Here is a 20,384-nt window from a genome sequence, read left to right as displayed (position 1 = left end):
AATTTGACATTTGGTGATATATATATTTAAACATGAAAACATTTTTCATTTAAATTATTAATTAATATCGCCAAGATCAGCCTCGGTTGGATATATGTCGCTTTGAAACGACATATCTCCAACGTTATTTGTCGACATAATATCGCCAAGATCAGCCTCGTTTGTAAAGTACACCTTTTTTGCTGATTTTTTGTAATATCTCGGCCAAAAATTGTCCGATTTTGGAATTTTATATCATTTTGGACTCTTGAGGATCAGTGCTATCGATTGGCATCAAAAAGGTGCAAATCAAAATTTTGACCCAAATCGTCAAAACGCTTTGAAACGACATATTCCAACGTTATATGTCGACATAATATCGCCAAGATCAGCCTCGGTTGGATATATGTCGCTTTGAAACGACATATCTCCAACGTTATTTGTCGACATAATATCGCCAAGATCAGCCTCGTTTGTAAAGTACACCTTTTTTGCTGATTTTTTGTAATATCTCGGCCAAAAATTGTCCGATTTTGGAATTTTATACCATTTTGGAATCTTGAGGATCAGTGCTATCGATTGGCATCAAAAAGGTGCAAATCAAAATTTTGACCCAAATCGTCAAAACGCTTTGAAACGACATATTCCAACGTTATATGTCGACATAATATCGCCAAGATCAGCCTCGGTTGGATATATGTCGCTTTGAAACGACATATCTCCAACGTTATATGTCGACATATTATCGCCAAGATCAGCCTCGTTTGTAAAGTACACCTTTTTTGCTGATTTTTTGTAATATGTCGGCCAAAAATTGTCCGATTTTGGAATTTTATACCATTTTGGACTCTTGAGGATCAGTGCTATCGATTGGCATCAAAAAGGTGCAAATCAAAATTTTGACCCAAATCGTTAAAATGGCAAGGGGTTACATCACGTTTTTTTTTTTCAAAATTGGGGTCGGTTCGAAAATTGAAACTTTTTTCATGATTTTTTTTGAATATCTCGGGTAAATATTGTCTGATTTTTAAATGTTATACCTTTTTTAATTCGTACGGATCCCTACTATGAAATGGCATTCAAAGAAACTACAAATCGGTCGGTTCAAAAAAGTTGTTGACCAAAAACCGAATCGGTTGTAAAGTACACCTTTTTTGCTGATTTTTTGTAATATCTCGGCCAAAAATTGTCCGATTTTGGAATTTTATACCATTTTGGACTCTTGAGGATCAGTGCTATCGATTGACATCAAAAAGGTGCAAATCAAAATTTTGACCCAAATCGTTAAAATGGCAAGGGGTTACATCACGTTTTTTTTTTTTCAAAATTGGGGCGGTTCGAAAATTGAAACTTTTTTCATAATTTTTTTTGAATATCTCGGGTAAATATTGTCTGATTTTTAAATGTTATACCTTTTTTAATTCGTACGGATCCCTACTATGAAATGGCATTCAAAGAAACTACAAATCGGTCGGTTCAAAAAAGTTGTTGACCAAAAACCGAATCGGTGTAAAGTACACCTTTTTTGCTGATTTTTTGTAATATCTCGGCCAAAAATTGTCCGATTTTGGAATTTTATACCATTTTGGAATCTTGAGGATCAGTGCTATCGATTGGCATCAAAAAGGTGCAAATCAAAATTTTGACCCAAATCGTCAAAACGCTTTGAAACGACATATTCCAACGTTATATGTCGACATAATATCGCCAAGATCAGCCTCGGTTGGATATATGTCGCTTTGAAACGACATATCTCCAACGTTATATGTCGACATAATATCGCCAAGATCAGCCTCGTTTGTAAAGTACACCTTTTTTGCTGATTTTTTGTAATATCTCGGCCAAAAATGGTCCGATTTTGGAATTTTATACCATTTTGGACTCTTGAGGATCAGTGCTATCGATTGGCATCAAAAAGGTGCAAATCAAAATTTTGACCCAAATCGTTAAAATGGCAAGGGGTTACATCACGTTTTTTTTTTTCAAAATTGGGGTCGGTTCGAAAATTGAAACTTTTTTCATGATTTTTTTTGAATATCTCGGGTAAATATTGTCTGATTTTTAAATGTTATACCTTTTTTAATTCGTACGGATCCCTACTATGAAATGGCATTCAAAGAAACTACAAATCGGTCGGTTCAAAAAAGTTGTTGACCAAAAACCGAATCGGTTGTAAAGTACACCTTTTTTGCTGATTTTTTGTAATATCTCGGCCAAAAATTGTCCGATTTTGGAATTTTATACCATTTTGGAATCTTGAGGATCAGTGCTATCGATTGGCATCAAAAAGGTGCAAATCAAAATTTTGACCCAAATCGTCAAAACGCTTTGAAACGACATATTCCAACGTTATATGTCGACATAATATCGCCAAGATCAGCCTCGTTTGTAAAGTACACCTTTTTTGCTGATTTTTTGTAATATCTCGGCCAAAAATTGTCCGATTTTGGAATTTTATACCATTTTGGAATCTTGAGGATCAGTGCTATCGATTGGCATCAAAAAGGTGCAAATCAAAATTTTGACCCAAATCGTCAAAACGCTTTGAAACGACATATTCCAACGTTATATGTCGAGATAATATCGCCAAGATCAGACTCGGTTGGATATATGTCGCTTTGAAACGACATATCTCCAACGTTATATGTCGACATAATATCGCCAAGATCAGCCTCGTTTGTAAAGTACACCTTTTTTGCTGATTTTTTGTAATATCTCGGCCAAAAATTGTCCGATTTTGGAATTTTATACCATTTTGGACTCTTGAGGATCAGTGCTATCGATTGGCATCAAAAAGGTGCAAATCAAAATTTTGACCCAAATCGTTAAAATGGCAAGGGGTTACATCACGTTTTTTTTTTTTCAAAATTGGAGTCGGTTTGAAAATTGAAACTTTTTTCATGTCCGATTTTGGAATTTTATACCATTTTGGACTCTTGAGGATCAGTGCTATCGATTGGCATCAAAAAGGTGCAAATCAAAATTTTGACCCAAATCGTTAAAATGGCAAGGGGTTACATCACGTTTTTTTTTTTCAAAATTGGAGTCGGTTCGAAAATTGAAACTTTTTTCATGATTTTTTTTGAATATCTCGGGTAAATATTGTCTGATTTTTAAATGTAATACCTTTTTTAATTCGTACGGATCCCTACTATGAAATGGCATTCAAAGAAACTACAAATCGGTCGGTTCAAAAAAGTTGTTGACCAAAAACCGAATCGGTTGTAAAGTACACCTTTTTTGCTGATTTTTTGTAATATCTCGGCCAAAAATTGTCCGATTTTGGAATTTTATACCATTTTGGACTCTTAAGGATCAGTGCTATCGATTGGCATTAAAAAGGTGCAAATCAAAATTTTGACCCAAATCGTCAAAACGCTTTGAAACGACATATTCCAACGTTATATGTCGACATAATATCGCCAAGATCAGCCTCGGTTGGATATATGTCGCTTTGAAACGACATATCTCCAAAGTTATATGTCGACATAATATCGCCAAGATCAGCCTCGTTTGTAAAGTACACCTTTTTTGCTGATTTTTTGTAATATCTCGGCCAAAAATTGTCCGATTTTGGAATTTTATACCATTTTGGACTCTTAAGGATCAGTGCTATCGATTGGCATTAAAAAGGTGCAAATCAAAATTTTGACCCAAATCGTCAAAACGCTTTGAAACGACATATTCCAACGTTATATGTCGACATAATATCGCCAAGATCAGCCTCGGTTGGATATATGTCGCTTTGAAACGACATATCTCCAAAGTTATATGTCGACATAATATCGCCAAGATCAGCCTCGTTTGTAAAGTACACCTTTTTTGCTGATTTTTTGTAATATCTCGGCCAAAAATTGTCCGATTTTGGAATTTTATACCATTTTGGACTCTTGAGGATCAGTGCTATCGATTGGCATCAAAAAGGTGCAAATCAAAATTTTGACCCAAATCGTTAAAATGGCAAGGGGTTACATCACGTTTTTTTTTTCAAAATTGGGGTCGGTTCGAAAATTGAAACTTTTTTCATGATTTTTTTTGAATATCTCGGGTAAATATTGTCTGATTTTTAAATGTTATATTGTCCGATTTTGGAATTTTATACCATTTTGGAATCTTGAGGATCAGTGCTATCGATTGGCATCAAAAAGGTGCAAATCAAAATTTTGACCCAAATCGTCAAAACGCTTTGAAACGACATCGCCAAGATCAGCCTCGGTTGGATATATGTCGCTTTGAAACGACATATCTCCAACGTTATTTGTCGACATAATATCGCCAAGATCAGCCTCGTTTGTAAAGTACACCTTTTTTGCTGATTTTTTGTAATATCTCGGCCAAAAATTGTCCGATTTTGGAATTTTATACCATTTTGGACTCTTGAGGATCAGTGCTATCGATTGGCATCAAAAAGGTGCAAATCAAAATTTTGACCCAAATCGTTAAAATGGCAAGGGGTTACATCACGTTTTTTTTTTTTTTCAAAATTGGGGTCGGTTCGAAAATTGAAACTTTTTTCATAATTTTTTTTTAATATCTCGGGTAAATATTGTCTGATTTTTAAATGTTATACCTTTTTTAATTCGTAAGGATCCCTACTATGAAATGGCATTCAAAGAAACTACAAATCGGTCGGTTCAAAAAAGTTGTTGACCAAAAACCGAATCGGTTGTAAAGTACACCTTTTTTGCTGATTTTTTGTAATATCTCGGCCAAAAATTGTCCGATTTTGGAATTTTATACCATTTTGGACTCTTAAGGATCAGTGCTATCGATTGGCATCAAAAAGGTGCAAATCAAAATTTTGAACCAAATCGTCAAAATGGCAAGGGGTTACATCACGTTTTTTTTTTTAAACTGGGGTCGGTTCGAAAATTGAAACTTTTTTCATGATTTTTTTGAATGTCTCGGGTAAATATTGTCTGATTTTTAAATGTTATACCTTTTTTAATTCGTACGGATCCCTACTATGAAATGGCATTCAAAGAAATTACAAATCGGTCGGTTCAAAAAAGTTGTTGACCAAAAACCGAATCGGTTGTAAAAAACAACTTTTTTGCTGATTTTTTGTAATATCTCGGCCAAAAATTGTCCGATTTTGGAATTTTATACCATTTTGGAATCTTGAGGATCAGTGCTATCGATTGGCATCAAAAAGGTGCAAATCAAAATTTTGACCCAAATCGTCAAAACGCTTTGAAACGACATATTCCAACGTTATATGTCGACATAATATCGCCAAGATCAGCCTCGGTTGGATATATGTCGCTTTGAAACGACATATCTCCAACGTTATTTGTCGACATAATATCGCCAAGATCAGCCTCGTTTGTAAAGTACACCTTTTTTGCTGATTTTTTGTAATATCTCGGCCAAAAATTGTCCGATTTTGGAATTTTATACCATTTTGGACTCTTGAGGATCAGTGCTATCGATTGGCATCAAAAAGGTGCAAATCAAAATTTTGACCCAAATCGTTAAAATGGCAAGGGGTTACATCAGGTTTTTTTTTCAAAATTGGGGTCGGTTCGAAAATTGAAACTTTTTTCATGATTTTTTTTGAATATCTCGGGTAAATATTGTCTGATTTTTAAATGTTATACCTTTTTTAATTCGTACGGATCCCTACTATGAAATGGCATTCAAAGAAACTACAAATCGGTCGGTTCAAAAAAGTTGTTGACCAAAAACCGAATTGGTTGTAAAGTACACCTTTTTTGCTGATTTTTTGTAATATCTCGGCCAAAAATTGTCCGATTTTGGAATTTTATACCATTTTGGACTCTTAAGGATCAGTGCTATCGATTGGCATTAAAAAGGTGCAAATCAAAATTTTGACCCAAATCGTCAAAACGCTTTGAAACGACATATCTCCAACGTTATATGTCGACATAATATCGCCAAGATCAGCCACGTTTGTAAAGTACACCTTTTTTGCTGATTTTTTGTAATATCTCGGCCAAAAATTGTCCGATTTTGGAATTTTATACCATTTTGGACTCTTGAGGATCAGTGCTATCGATTGGCATCAAAAAGGTGCAAATCAAAATTTTGACCCAAATCGTTAAAATGGCAAGGGGTTACATCACGTTTTTTTTTTTCAAAATTGGAGTCGGTTCGAAAATTGAAACTTTTTTCATGATTTTTTTTGAATATCTCGGGTAAATATTGTCTGATTTTTAAATGTTATACCTTTTTTAATTCGTACGGATCCCTACTATGAAATGGCATTCAAAGAAACTACAAATCGGTCGGTTCAAAAAAGTTGTTGACCAAAAACCGAATCGGTTGTAAAGTACACCTTTTTTGCTGATTTTTTGTAATATCTCGGCCAAAAATTGTCCGATTTTGGAATTTTATACCATTTTGGACTCTTAAGGATCAGTGCTATCGATTGGCATTAAAAAGGTGCAAATCAAAATTTTGACCCAAATCGTCAAAACGCTTTGAAACGACATATTCCAACGTTATATGTCGACATAATATCGCCAAGATCAGCCTCGGTTGGATATATGTCGCTTTGAAACGACATATCTCCAAAGTTATATGTCGACATAATATCGCCAAGATCAGCCTCGTTTGTAAAGTACACCTTTTTTGCTGATTTTTTGTAATATCTCGGCCAAAAATTGTCCGATTTTGGAATTTTATACCATTTTGGACTCTTGAGGATCAGTGCTATCGATTGGCATCAAAAAGGTGCAAATCAAAATTTTGACCCAAATCGTTAAAATGGCAAGGGGTTACATCACGTTTTTTTTTTTCAAAATTGGAGTCGGTTCGAAAATTGAAACTTTTTTCATGATTTTTTTTTGAATATCTCGGGTAAATATTGTCTGATTTTTAAATGTTATACCTTTTTTAATTCGTACGGATCCCTACTATGAAATGGCATTCAAAGAAACTACAAATCGGTCGGTTCAAAAAAGTTGTTGACCAAAAACCGAATCGGTTGTAAAGTACACCTTTTTTGCTGATTTTTTGTAATATCTCGGCCAAAAATTGTCCGATTTTGGAATTTTATACCATTTTGGACTCTTAAGGATCAGTGCTATCGATTGGCATTAAAAAGGTGCAAATCAAAATTTTGACCCAAATCGTCAAAACGCTTTGAAACGACATATTCCAACGTTATATGTCGACATAATATCGCCAAGATCAGCCTCGGTTGGATATATGTCGCTTTGAAACGACATATCTCCAAAGTTATATGTCGACATAATATCGCCAAGATCAGCCTCGTTTGTAAAGTACACCTTTTTTGCTGATTTTTTGTAATATCTCGGCCAAAAATTGTCCGATTTTGGAATTTTATACCATTTTGGACTCTTGAGGATCAGTGCTATCGATTGGCATCAAAAAGGTGCAAATCAAAATTTTGACCCAAATCGTTAAAATGGCAAGGGGTTACATCACGTTTTTTTTTTTTCAAAATTGGAGTCGGTTCGAAAATTGAAACTTTTTTCATGATTTTTTTTGAATATCTCGGGTAAATATTGTCTGATTTTTAAATGTTATACCTTTTTTAATTCGTACGGATCCCTACTATGAAATGGCATTCAAAGAAACTACAAATCGGTCGGTTCAAAAAAGTTGTTGACCAAAAACCGAATCGGTTGTAAAGTACACCTTTTTTGCTGATTTTTTGTAATATCTCGGCCAAAAATTGTCCGATTTTGGAATTTTATACCATTTTGGACTCTTAAGGATCAGTGCTATCGATTGGCATTAAAAAGGTGCAAATCAAAATTTTGACCCAAATCGTCAAAACGCTTTGAAACGACATATTCCAACGTTATATGTCGACATAATATCGCCAAGATCAGCCTCGGTTGGATATATGTCGCTTTGAAACGACATATCTCCAAAGCTATATGTCGACATAATATCGCCAAGATCAGCCTCGTTTGTAAAGTACACCTTTTTTGCTGATTTTTTGTAATATCTCGGCCAAAAATTGTCCGATTTTGGAATTTTATACCATTTTGGAATCTTGAGGATCAGTGCTATCGATTGGCATCAAAAAGGTGCAAATCAAAATTTTGACCCAAATCGTCAAAACGCTTTGAAACGACATATTCCAACGTTATATGTCGACATAATATCGCCAAGATCAGCCTCGGTTGGATATATGTCGCTTTGAAACGACATATCTCCAACGTTATTTGTCGACATAATATCGCCAAGATCAGCCTCGTTTGTAAAGTACACCTTTTTTGCTGATTTTTTGTAATATCTCGGCCAAAAATTGTCCGATTTTGGAATTTTATACCATTTTGGACTCTTGAGGATCAGTGCTATCGATTGGCATCAAAAAGGTGCAAATCAAAATTTTGACCCAAATCGTTAAAGTGGCAAGGGGTTACATCAGGTTTTTTTTTCAAAATTGGGGTCGGTTCGAAAATTGAAACTTTTTTCATGATTTTTTTTGAATATCTCGGGTAAATATTGTCTGATTTTTAAATGTTATACCTTTTTTAATTCGTACGGATCCCTACTATGAAATGGCATTCAAAGAAACTACAAATCGGTCGGTTCAAAAAAGTTGTTGACCAAAAACCGAATCGGTTGTAAAGTACACCTTTTTTGCTGATTTTTTGTAATATCTCGGCCAAAAATTGTCCGATTTTGGAATTTTATACCATTTTGGAATCTTGAGGATCAGTGCTATCGATTGGCATCAAAAAGGTGCAAATCAAAATTTTGACCCAAATCGTCAAAACGCTTTGAAACGACATATTCCAACGTTATATGTCGACATAATATCGCCAAGATCAGCCTCGGTTGGATATATGTCGCTTTGAAACGACATATCTCCAGCGTTATTTGTCGACATAATATCGCCAAGATCAGCCTCGTTTGTAAAGTACACCTTTTTTGCTGATTTTTTGTAATATCTCGGCCAAAAATTGTCCGATTTTGGAATTTTATACCATTTTGGACTCTTGAGGATCAGTGCTAGCGATTGGCATCAAAAAGGTGCAAATCAAAATTTTGACCCAAATCGTTAAAATGGCAAGGGGTTACATCACGTTTTTTTTTTTCAAAATTGGAGTCGGTTCGAAAATTGAAACTTTTTTCATGATTTTTTTTGAATATCTCGGGTAAATATTGTCTGATTTTTAAATGTTATACCTTTTTTAATTCGTACGGATCCCTACTATGAAATGGCATTCAAAGAAACTACAAATCGGTCGGTTCAAAAAAGTTGTTGACCAAAAACCGAATCGGTTGTAAAGTACACCTTTTTTGCTGATTTTTTGTAATATCTCGGCCAAAAATTGTCCGATTTTGGAATTTTATACCATTTTGGACTCTTAAGGATCAGTGCTATCGATTGGCATTAAAAAGGTGCAAATCAAAATTTTGACCCAAATCGTCAAAACGCTTTGAAACGACATATTCCAACGTTATATGTCGACATAATATCGCCAAGATCAGCCTCGGTTGGATATATGTCGCTTTGAAACGACATATCTCCAAAGTTATATGTCGACATAATATCGCCAAGATCAGCCTCGTTTGTAAAGTACACCTTTTTTGCTGATTTTTTGTAATATCTCGGCCAAAAATTGTCCGATTTTGGAATTTTATACCATTTTGGACTCTTGAGGATCAGTGCTATCGATTGGCATCAAAAAGGTGCAAATCAAAATTTTGACCCAAATCGTTAAAATGGCAAGGGGTTACATCAGGTTTTTTTTTCAAAATTGGGGTCGGTTCGAAAATTGAAACTTTTTTCATGATTTTTTTTGAATATCTCGGGTAAATATTGTCTGATTTTTAAATGTTATACCTTTTTTAATTCGTACGGATCCCTACTATGAAATGGCATTCAAAGAAACTACAAATCGGTCGGTTCAAAAAAGTTGTTGACCAAAAACCGAATCGGTTGTAAAGTACACCTTTTTTGCTGATTTTTTGTAATATCTCGGCCAAAAATTGTCCGATTTTGGAATTTTATACCATTTTGGACTCTTAAGGATCAGTGCTATCGATTGGCATTAAAAAGGTGCAAATCAAAATTTTGACCCAAATCGTCAAAACGCTTTGAAACGACATATTCCAACGTTATATGTCGACATAATATCGCCAAGATCAGCCTCGGTTGGATATATGTCGCTTTGAAACGACATATCTCCAAAGTTATATGTCGACATAATATCGCCAAGATCAGCCTCGTTTGTAAAGTACACCTTTTTTGCTGATTTTTTGTAATATCTCGGCCAAAAATTGTCCGATTTTGGAATTTTATACCATTTTGGACTCTTGAGGATCAGTGCTATCGATTGGCATCAAAAAGGTGCAAATCAAAATTTTGACCCAAATCGTTAAAATGGCAAGGGGTTACATCACGTTTTTTTTTTTCAAAATTGGGGTCGGTTCGAAAATTGAAACTTTTTTCATGATTTTTTTTGAATATCTCGGGTAAATATTGTCTGATTTTTAAATGTTATACCTTTTTTAATTCGTACGGATCCCTACTATGAAATGGCATTCAAAGAAACTACAAATCGGTCGGTTCAAAAAAGTTGTTGACCAAAAACCGAATCGGTTGTAAAGTACACCTTTTTTGCTGATTTTTTGTAATATCTCGGCCAAAAATTGTCCGATTTTGGAATTTTATACCATTTTGGAATCTTGAGGATCAGTGCTATCGATTGGCATCAAAAAGGTGCAAATCAAAATTTTGACCCAAATCGTCAAAACGCTTTGAAACGACATATTCCAACGTTATATGTCGACATAATATCGCCAAGATCAGCCTCGGTTGGATATATGTCGCTTTGAAACGACATATCTCCAACGTTATTTGTCGACATAATATCGCCAAGATCAGCCTCGTTTGTAAAGTACACCTTTTTTGCTGATTTTTTGTAATATCTCGGCCAAAAATTGTCCGATTTTGGAATTTTATACCATTTTGGACTCTTGAGGATCAGTGCTATCGATTGGCATCAAAAAGGTGCAAATCAAAATTTTGACCCAAATCGTTAAAATGGCAAGGGGTTACATCACGTTTTTTTTTTTCAAAATTGGAGTCGGTTCGAAAATTGAAACTTTTTTCATGATTTTTTTTGAATATCTCGGGTAAATATTGTCTGATTTTTAAATGTTATACCTTTTTTAATTCGTACGGATCCCTACTATGAAATGACATCCAAAGAAACTACAAATCGGTCGGTTCAAAAAAGTTGTTGACCAAAAACCGAATCGGTTGTAAAGTACACCTTTTTTGCTGATTTTTTGTAATATCTCGGCCAAAAATTGTCCGATTTTGGAATTTTATACCATTTTGGACTCTTAAGGATCAGTGCTATCGATTGGCATTAAAAAGGTGCAAATCAAAATTTTGACCCAAATCGTCAAAACGCTTTGAAACGACATATTCCAACGTTATATGTCGACATAATATCGCCAAGATCAGCCTCGGTTGGATATATGTCGCTTTGAAACGACATATCTCCAACGTTATTTGTCGACATAATATCGCCAAGATCAGCCTCGTTTGTAAAGTACACCTTTTTTGCTGATTTTTTGTAATATCTCGGCCAAAAATTGTCCGATTTTGGAATCTTATACCATTTTGGAATCTTGAGGATCAGTGCTATCGATTGGCATTAAAAAGGTGCAAATCAAAATTTTGACCCAAATCGTCAAAACGCTTTGAAACGACATATTCCAACGTTATATGTCGACATAATATCGCCAAGATCAGCCTCGGTTGGATATATGTCGCTTTGAAACGACATATCTCCAACGTTATTTGTCGACATAATATCGCCAAGATCAGCCTCGTTTGTAAAGTACACCTTTTTTGCTGATTTTTTGTAATATCTCGGCCAAAAATTGTCCGATTTTGGAATTTTATACCATTTTGGACTCTTGAGGATCAGTGCTATCGATTGGCATCAAAAAGGTGCAAATCAAAATTTTGACCCAAATCGTTAAAATGGCAAGGTTACATCACGTTTTTTTTTTCAAAATTGGGGTCGGTTCGAAAATTGAAACTTTTTTCATGATTTTTTTTGAATATCTCGGGTAAATATTGTCTGATTTTTAAATGTTATACCTTTTTTAATTCGTACGGATCCCTACTATGAAATGGCATTCAAAGAAACTACAAATCGGTCGGTTCAAAAAAGTTGTTGACCAAAAACCGAATCGGTTGTAAAGTACACCTTTTTTGCTGATTTTTTGTAATATCTCGGCCAAAAATTGTCCGATTTTGGAATTTTATACCATTTTGGACTCTTAAGGATCAGTGCTATCGATTGGCATTAAAAAGGTGCAAATCAAAATTTTGACCCAAATCGTCAAAACGCTTTGAAACGACATATTCCAACGTTATATGTCGACATAATATCGCCAAGATCAGCCTCGGTTGGATATATGTCGCTTTGAAACGACATATCTCCAAAGTTGTATGTCGACATAATATCGCCAAGATCAGCCTCGTTTGTAAAGTACACCTTTTTTGCTGATTTTTTGTAATATCTCGGCCAAAAATGGTCCGATTTTGGAATTTTATACCATTTTGGACTCTTGAGGATCAGTGCTATCGATTGGCATCAAAAAGGTGCAAATCAAAATTTTGACCCAAATCGTTAAAATGGCAAGGGGTTACATCAGGTTTTTTTTTCAAAATTGGGGTCGGTTCGAAAATTGAAACTTTTTTCATGATTTTTTTTGAATATCTCGGGTAAATATTGTCTGATTTTTAAATGTTATACCTTTTTTAATTCGTACGGATCCCTACTATGAAATGGCATTCAAAGAAACTACAAATCGGTCGGTTCAAAAAAGTTGTTGACCAAAAACCGAATCGGTTGTAAAGTACACCTTTTTTGCTGATTTTTTGTAATATCTCGGCCAAAAATTGTCCGATTTTGGAATTTTATACCATTTTGGACTCTTAAGGATCAGTGCTATCGATTGGCATTAAAAAGGTGCAAATCAAAATTTTGACCCAAATCGTCAAAACGCTTTGAAACGACATATTCCAACGTTATATGTCGACATAATATCGCCAAGATCAGCCTCGGTTGGATATATGTCGCTTTGAAACGACATATCTCCAAAGTTATATGTCGACATAATATCGCCAAGATCAGCCTCGTTTGTAAAGTACACCTTTTTTGCTGATTTTTTGTAATATCTCGGCCAAAAATTGTCCGATTTTGGAATTTTATACCATTTTGGACTCTTGAGGATCAGTGCTATCGATTGGCATCAAAAAGGTGCAAATCAAAATTTTGACCCAAATCGTTAAAATGGCAAGGGGTTACATCACGTTTTTTTTTTTCAAAATTGGGGTCGGTTCGAAAATTGAAACTTTTTTCATGATTTTTTTTGAATATCTCGGGTAAATATTGTCTGATTTTTAAATGTTATACCTTTTTTAATTCGTACGGATCCCTACTATGAAATGGCATTCAAAGAAACTACAAATCGGTCGGTTCAAAAAAGTTGTTGACCAAAAACCGAATCGGTTGTAAAGTACACCTTTTTTGCTGATTTTTTGTAATATCTCGGCCAAAAATTGTCCGATTTTGGAATTTTATACCATTTTGGAATCTTGAGGATCAGTGCTATCGATTGGCATCAAAAAGGTGCAAATCAAAATTTTGACCCAAATCGTCAAAACGCTTTGAAACGACATATTCCAACGTTATATGTCGACATAATATCGCCAAGATCAGCCTCGGTTGGATATATGTCGCTTTGAAACGACATATCTCCAACGTTATTTGTCGACATAATATCGCCAAGATCAGCCTCGTTTGTAAAGTACACCTTTTTTGCTGATTTTTTGTAATATCTCGGCCAAAAATTGTCCGATTTTGGAATTTTATACCATTTTGGACTCTTGAGGATCAGTGCTATCGATTGGCATCAAAAAGGTGCAAATCAAAATTTTGACCCAAATCGTTAAAATGGCAAGGGGTTACATCACGTTTTTTTTTTTCAAAATTGGAGTCGGTTCGAAAATTGAAACTTTTTTCATGATTTTTTTTGAATATCTCGGGTAAATATTGTCTGATTTTTAAATGTTATACCTTTTTTAATTCGTACGGATCCCTACTATGAAATGACATCCAAAGAAACTACAAATCGGTCGGTTCAAAAAAGTTGTTGACCAAAAACCGAATCGGTTGTAAAGTACACCTTTTTTGCTGATTTTTTGTAATATCTCGGCCAAAAATTGTCCGATTTTGGAATTTTATACCATTTTGGACTCTTAAGGATCAGTGCTATCGATTGGCATTAAAAAGGTGCAAATCAAAATTTTGACCCAAATCGTCAAAACGCTTTGAAACGACATATTCCAACGTTATATGTCGACATAATATCGCCAAGATCAGCCTCGGTTGGATATATGTCGCTTTGAAACGACATATCTCCAACGTTATTTGTCGACATAATATCGCCAAGATCAGCCTCGTTTGTAAAGTACACCTTTTTTGCTGATTTTTTGTAATATCTCGGCCAAAAATTGTCCGATTTTGGAATCTTATACCATTTTGGAATCTTGAGGATCAGTGCTATCGATTGGCATTAAAAAGGTGCAAATCAAAATTTTGACCCAAATCGTCAAAACGCTTTGAAACGACATATTCCAACGTTATATGTCGACATAATATCGCCAAGATCAGCCTCGGTTGGATATATGTCGCTTTGAAACGACATATCTCCAACGTTATTTGTCGACATAATATCGCCAAGATCAGCCTCGTTTGTAAAGTACACCTTTTTTGCTGATTTTTTGTAATATCTCGGCCAAAAATTGTCCGATTTTGGAATTTTATACCATTTTGGACTCTTGAGGATCAGTGCTATCGATTGGCATCAAAAAGGTGCAAATCAAAATTTTGACCCAAATCGTTAAAATGGCAAGGTTACATCACGTTTTTTTTTTCAAAATTGGGGTCGGTTCGAAAATTGAAACTTTTTTCATGATTTTTTTTGAATATCTCGGGTAAATATTGTCTGATTTTTAAATGTTATACCTTTTTTAATTCGTACGGATCCCTACTATGAAATGGCATTCAAAGAAACTACAAATCGGTCGGTTCAAAAAAGTTGTTGACCAAAAACCGAATCGGTTGTAAAGTACACCTTTTTTGCTGATTTTTTGTAATATCTCGGCCAAAAATTGTCCGATTTTGGAATTTTATACCATTTTGGACTCTTAAGGATCAGTGCTATCGATTGGCATTAAAAAGGTGCAAATCAAAATTTTGACCCAAATCGTCAAAACGCTTTGAAACGACATATTCCAACGTTATATGTCGACATAATATCGCCAAGATCAGCCTCGGTTGGATATATGTCGCTTTGAAACGACATATCTCCAAAGTTGTATGTCGACATAATATCGCCAAGATCAGCCTCGTTTGTAAAGTACACCTTTTTTGCTGATTTTTTGTAATATCTCGGCCAAAAATGGTCCGATTTTGGAATTTTATACCATTTTGGACTCTTGAGGATCAGTGCTATCGATTGGCATCAAAAAGGTGCAAATCAAAATTTTGACCCAAATCGTTAAAATGGCAAGGTTACATCACGTTTTTTTTTTCAAAATTGGGGTCGGTTCGAAAATTGAAACTTTTTTCATGATTTTTTTTGAATATCTCGGGTAAATATTGTCTGATTTTTAAATGTTATACCTTTTTTAATTCGTACGGATCCCTACTATGAAATGGCATTCAAAGAAACTACAAATCGGTCGGTTCAAAAAAGTTGTTGACCAAAAACCGAATCGGTTGTAAAGTACACCTTTTTTGCTGATTTTTTGTAATATCTCGGCCAAAAATTGTCCGATTTTGGAATTTTATACCATTTTGGAATCTTGAGGATCAGTGCTATCGATTGGCATCAAAAAGGTGCAAATCAAAATTTTGACCCAAATCGTCAAAACGCTTTGAAACGACATATTCCAACGTTATATGTCGACATAATATCGCCAAGATCAGCCTCGGTTGGATATATGTCGCTTTGAAACGACATATCTCCAACGTTATTTGTCGACATAATATCGCCAAGATCAGCCTCGTTTGTAAAGTACACCTTTTTTGCTGATTTTTTGTAATATCTCGGCCAAAAATTGTCCGATTTTGGAATTTTATACCATTTTGGACTCTTGAGGATCAGTGCTATCGATTGGCATCAAAAAGGTGCAAATCAAAATTTTGACCCAAATCGTTAAAATGGCAAGGGGTTACATCACGTTTTTTTTTTTCAAAATTGGAGTCGGTTCGAAAATTGAAACTTTTTTCATGATTTTTTTTGAATATCTCGGGTAAATATTGTCTGATTTTTAAATGTTATACCTTTTTTAATTCGTACGGATCCCTACTATGAAATGACATCCAAAGAAACTACAAATCGGTCGGTTCAAAAAAGTTGTTGACCAAAAACCGAATCGGTTGTAAAGTACACCTTTTTTGCTGATTTTTTGTAATATCTCGGCCAAAAATTGTCCGATTTTGGAATTTTATACCATTTTGGACTCTTAAGGATCAGTGCTATCGATTGGCATTAAAAAGGTGCAAATCAAAATTTTGACCCAAATCGTCAAAACGCTTTGAAACGACATATTCCAACGTTATATGTCGACATAATATCGCCAAGATCAGCCTCGGTTGGATATATGTCGCTTTGAAACGACATATCTCCAACGTTATTTGTCGACATAATATCGCCAAGATCAGCCTCGTTTGTAAAGTACACCTTTTTTGCTGATTTTTTGTAATATCTCGGCCAAAAATTGTCCGATTTTGGAATCTTATACCATTTTGGAATCTTGAGGATCAGTGCTATCGATTGGCATTAAAAAGGTGCAAATCAAAATTTTGACCCAAATCGTCAAAACGCTTTGAAACGACATATTCCAACGTTATATGTCGACATAATATCGCCAAGATCAGCCTCGGTTGGATATATGTCGCTTTGAAACGACATATCTCCAACGTTATTTGTCGACATAATATCGCCAAGATCAGCCTCGTTTGTAAAGTACACCTTTTTTGCTGATTTTTTGTAATATCTCGGCCAAAAATTGTCCGATTTTGGAATTTTATACCATTTTGGACTCTTGAGGATCAGTGCTATCGATTGGCATCAAAAAGGTGCAAATCAAAATTTTGACCCAAATCGTTAAAATGGCAAGGTTACATCACGTTTTTTTTTTCAAAATTGGGGTCGGTTCGAAAATTGAAACTTTTTTCATGATTTTTTTTGAATATCTCGGGTAAATATTGTCTGATTTTTAAATGTTATACCTTTTTTAATTCGTACGGATCCCTACTATGAAATGGCATTCAAAGAAACTACAAATCGGTCGGTTCAAAAAAGTTGTTGACCAAAAACCGAATCGGTTGTAAAGTACACCTTTTTTGCTGATTTTTTGTAATATCTCGGCCAAAAATTGTCCGATTTTGGAATTTTATACCATTTTGGACTCTTAAGGATCAGTGCTATCGATTGGCATTAAAAAGGTGCAAATCAAAATTTTGACCCAAATCGTCAAAACGCTTTGAAACGACATATTCCAACGTTATATGTCGACATAATATCGCCAAGATCAGCCTCGGTTGGATATATGTCGCTTTGAAACGACATATCTCCAAAGTTGTATGTCGACATAATATCGCCAAGATCAGCCTCGTTTGTAAAGTACACCTTTTTTGCTGATTTTTTGTAATATCTCGGCCAAAAATGGTCCGATTTTGGAATTTTATACCATTTTGGACTCTTGAGGATCAGTGCTATCGATTGGCATCAAAAAGGTGCAAATCAAAATTTTGACCCAAATCGTTAAAATGGCAAGGGGTTACATCACGTTTTTTTTTTTCAAAATTGGAGTCGGTTCGAAAATTGAAACTTTTTTCATGATTTTTTTTGAATATCTCGGGTAAATATTGTCTGATTTTTAAATGTTATACCTTTTTTAATTCGTACGGATCCCTACTATGAAATGGCATTCAAAGAAACTACAAATCGGTCGGTTCAAAAAAGTTGTTGACCAAAAACCGAATCGGTTGTGAAGTACACCTTTCTTGCTGATTTTTTTGTAATATCTCGGCCAAAAATTGTCCGATTTTGGAATTTTATACCATTTTGGACTCTTAAGGATCAGTGCTATCGATTGGCATTAAAAAGGTGCAAATCAAAATTTTGACCCAAATCGTCAAAACGCTTTGAAACGACATATTCCAACGTTATATGTCGACATAATATCGCCAAGATCAGCCTCGGTTGGATATATGTCGCTTTGAAACGACATATCTCCAAAGTTATATGTCGACATAATATCGCCAAGATCAGCCTCGTTTGTAAAGTACACCTTTTTTGCTGATTTTTTGTAATATCTCGGCCAAAATTGTCCGATTTTGGAATTTTATACCATTTTGGACTCTTGAGGATCAGTGCTATCGATTGGCATCAAAAAGGTGCAAATCAAAATTTTGACCCAAATCGTTAAAATGGCAAGGGGTTACATCACGTTTTTTTTTTCAAAATTGGAGTCGGTTCGAAAATTGAAACTTTTTTCATGATTTTTTTTGAATATCTCGGGTAAATATTGTCTGATTTTTAAATGTTATACCTTTTTTAATTCGTACGGATCCCTACTATGAAATGGCATTCAAAGAAACTACAAATCGGTCGGTTCAAAAAAGTTGTTGACCAAAAACCGAATCGGTTGTAAAGTACACCTTTTTTGCTGATTTTTTGTAATATCTCGGCCAAAAATTGTCCGATTTTGGAATTTTATACCATTTTGGACTCTTAAGGATCAGTGCTATCGATTGGCATCAAAAAGGTGCAAATCAAAATTTTGACCCAAATCGTTAAAATGGCAAGGGGTTACATCACGTTTTTTTTTTTTCAAAATTGGGGTCGGTTCGAAAATTGAAACTTTTTTCATGATTTTTTTTGAATATCTCGGGTAAATATTGTCTGATTTTTAAATGTTATACCTTTTTTAATTGGTACGGATCCCTACTATGAAATGGCATTCAAAGAAACTACAAATCGGTCGGTTCAAAAAAGTTGTTGACCAAAAACCGAATCGGTTGTAAAGTACACCTTTTTTGCTGATTTTTTGTAATATCTCGGCCAAAAATTGTCCGATTTTGGAATTTTATACCATTTTGGAATCTTGAGGATCAGTGCTATCGATTGGCATCAAAAAGGTGCAAATCAAAATTTTGACCCAAATCGTCAAAACGCTTTGAAACGACATATTCCAACGTTATATGTCGACATAATATCGCCAAGATCAGCCTCGGTTGGATATATGTCGCTTTGAAACGACATATCTCCAACGTTATTTGTCGACATAATATCGCCAAGATCAGCCTCGTTTGTAAAGTACACCTTTTTTGCTGATTTTTTGTAATATCTCGGCCAAAAATTGTCCGATTTTGGAATTTTATATCATTTTGGACTCTTGAGGATCAGTGCTATCGATTGGCATCAAAAAGGTGCAAATCAAAATTTTGACCCAAATCGTTAAAATGGCAAGGGGTTACATCACGTTTTTTTTTTCAAAATTGGGGTCGGTTCGAAAATTGAAACTTTTTTCATGATTTTTTTTGAATATCTCGGGTAAATATTGTCTGATTTTTAAATGTTATACCTTTTTTAATTCGTACGGATCCCTACTATGAAATGGCATTCAAAGAAACTACAAATCGGTCGGTTCAAAAAAGTTGTTGTCCAAAAACCGAATCGGTTGTAAAGTACACCTTTTTTGCTGATTTTTTGTAATATCTCGGCAAAAAATTGTCCGATTTTGGAATTTTATACCATTTTGGACTCTTAAGGATCAGTGCTATCGATTGGCATCAAAAAAATGCAAATCAAAATTTTGACCCAAATCGTCAAAACGCTTTGAAACCACATATTCCAACGTTATATGTCGACATAATATCGCCAAGATCAGCCTCGGTTGGATATATGTCGCTTTGAAACGACATATCTCCAAAGTTATATGTCGACATAATATCGCCAAGATCAGCCTCGTTTGTAAAGTACACCTTTTTTGCTGATTTTTTGTAATATCTCGGCCAAAAATTGTCCGATTTTGGAATTTTATACCATTTTGGACTCTTAAGGATCAGTGCTATCGATTGGCATTAAAAAGGTGCAAATCAAAATTTTGACCCAAATCGTCAAAACGCTTTGAAACGACATATTCCAACGTTATATGTCGACATAATATCGCCAAGATCAGCCTCGGTTGGATATATGTCGCTTTGAAACGACATATCTCCAACGTTATTTGTCGACATAATATCGCCAAGATCAGCCTCGTTTGTAAAGTACACCTTTTTTGCTGATTTTTTGTAATATCTCGGCCAAAAATTGTCCGATTTTGGAATTTTATACCATTTTGGACT

The sequence above is a fragment of the Drosophila novamexicana genome, unplaced genomic scaffold (assembly GCF_003285875.2).
Source record: "Drosophila novamexicana strain 15010-1031.04,08,12 unplaced genomic scaffold, DnovRS2.1 tig00000108-arrow-pilon, whole genome shotgun sequence".
In the NCBI taxonomy this organism is placed as follows: Eukaryota; Metazoa; Arthropoda; class Insecta; order Diptera; family Drosophilidae; genus Drosophila; species Drosophila novamexicana.
Note: the sequence above shows the minus strand (reverse complement) of the source record.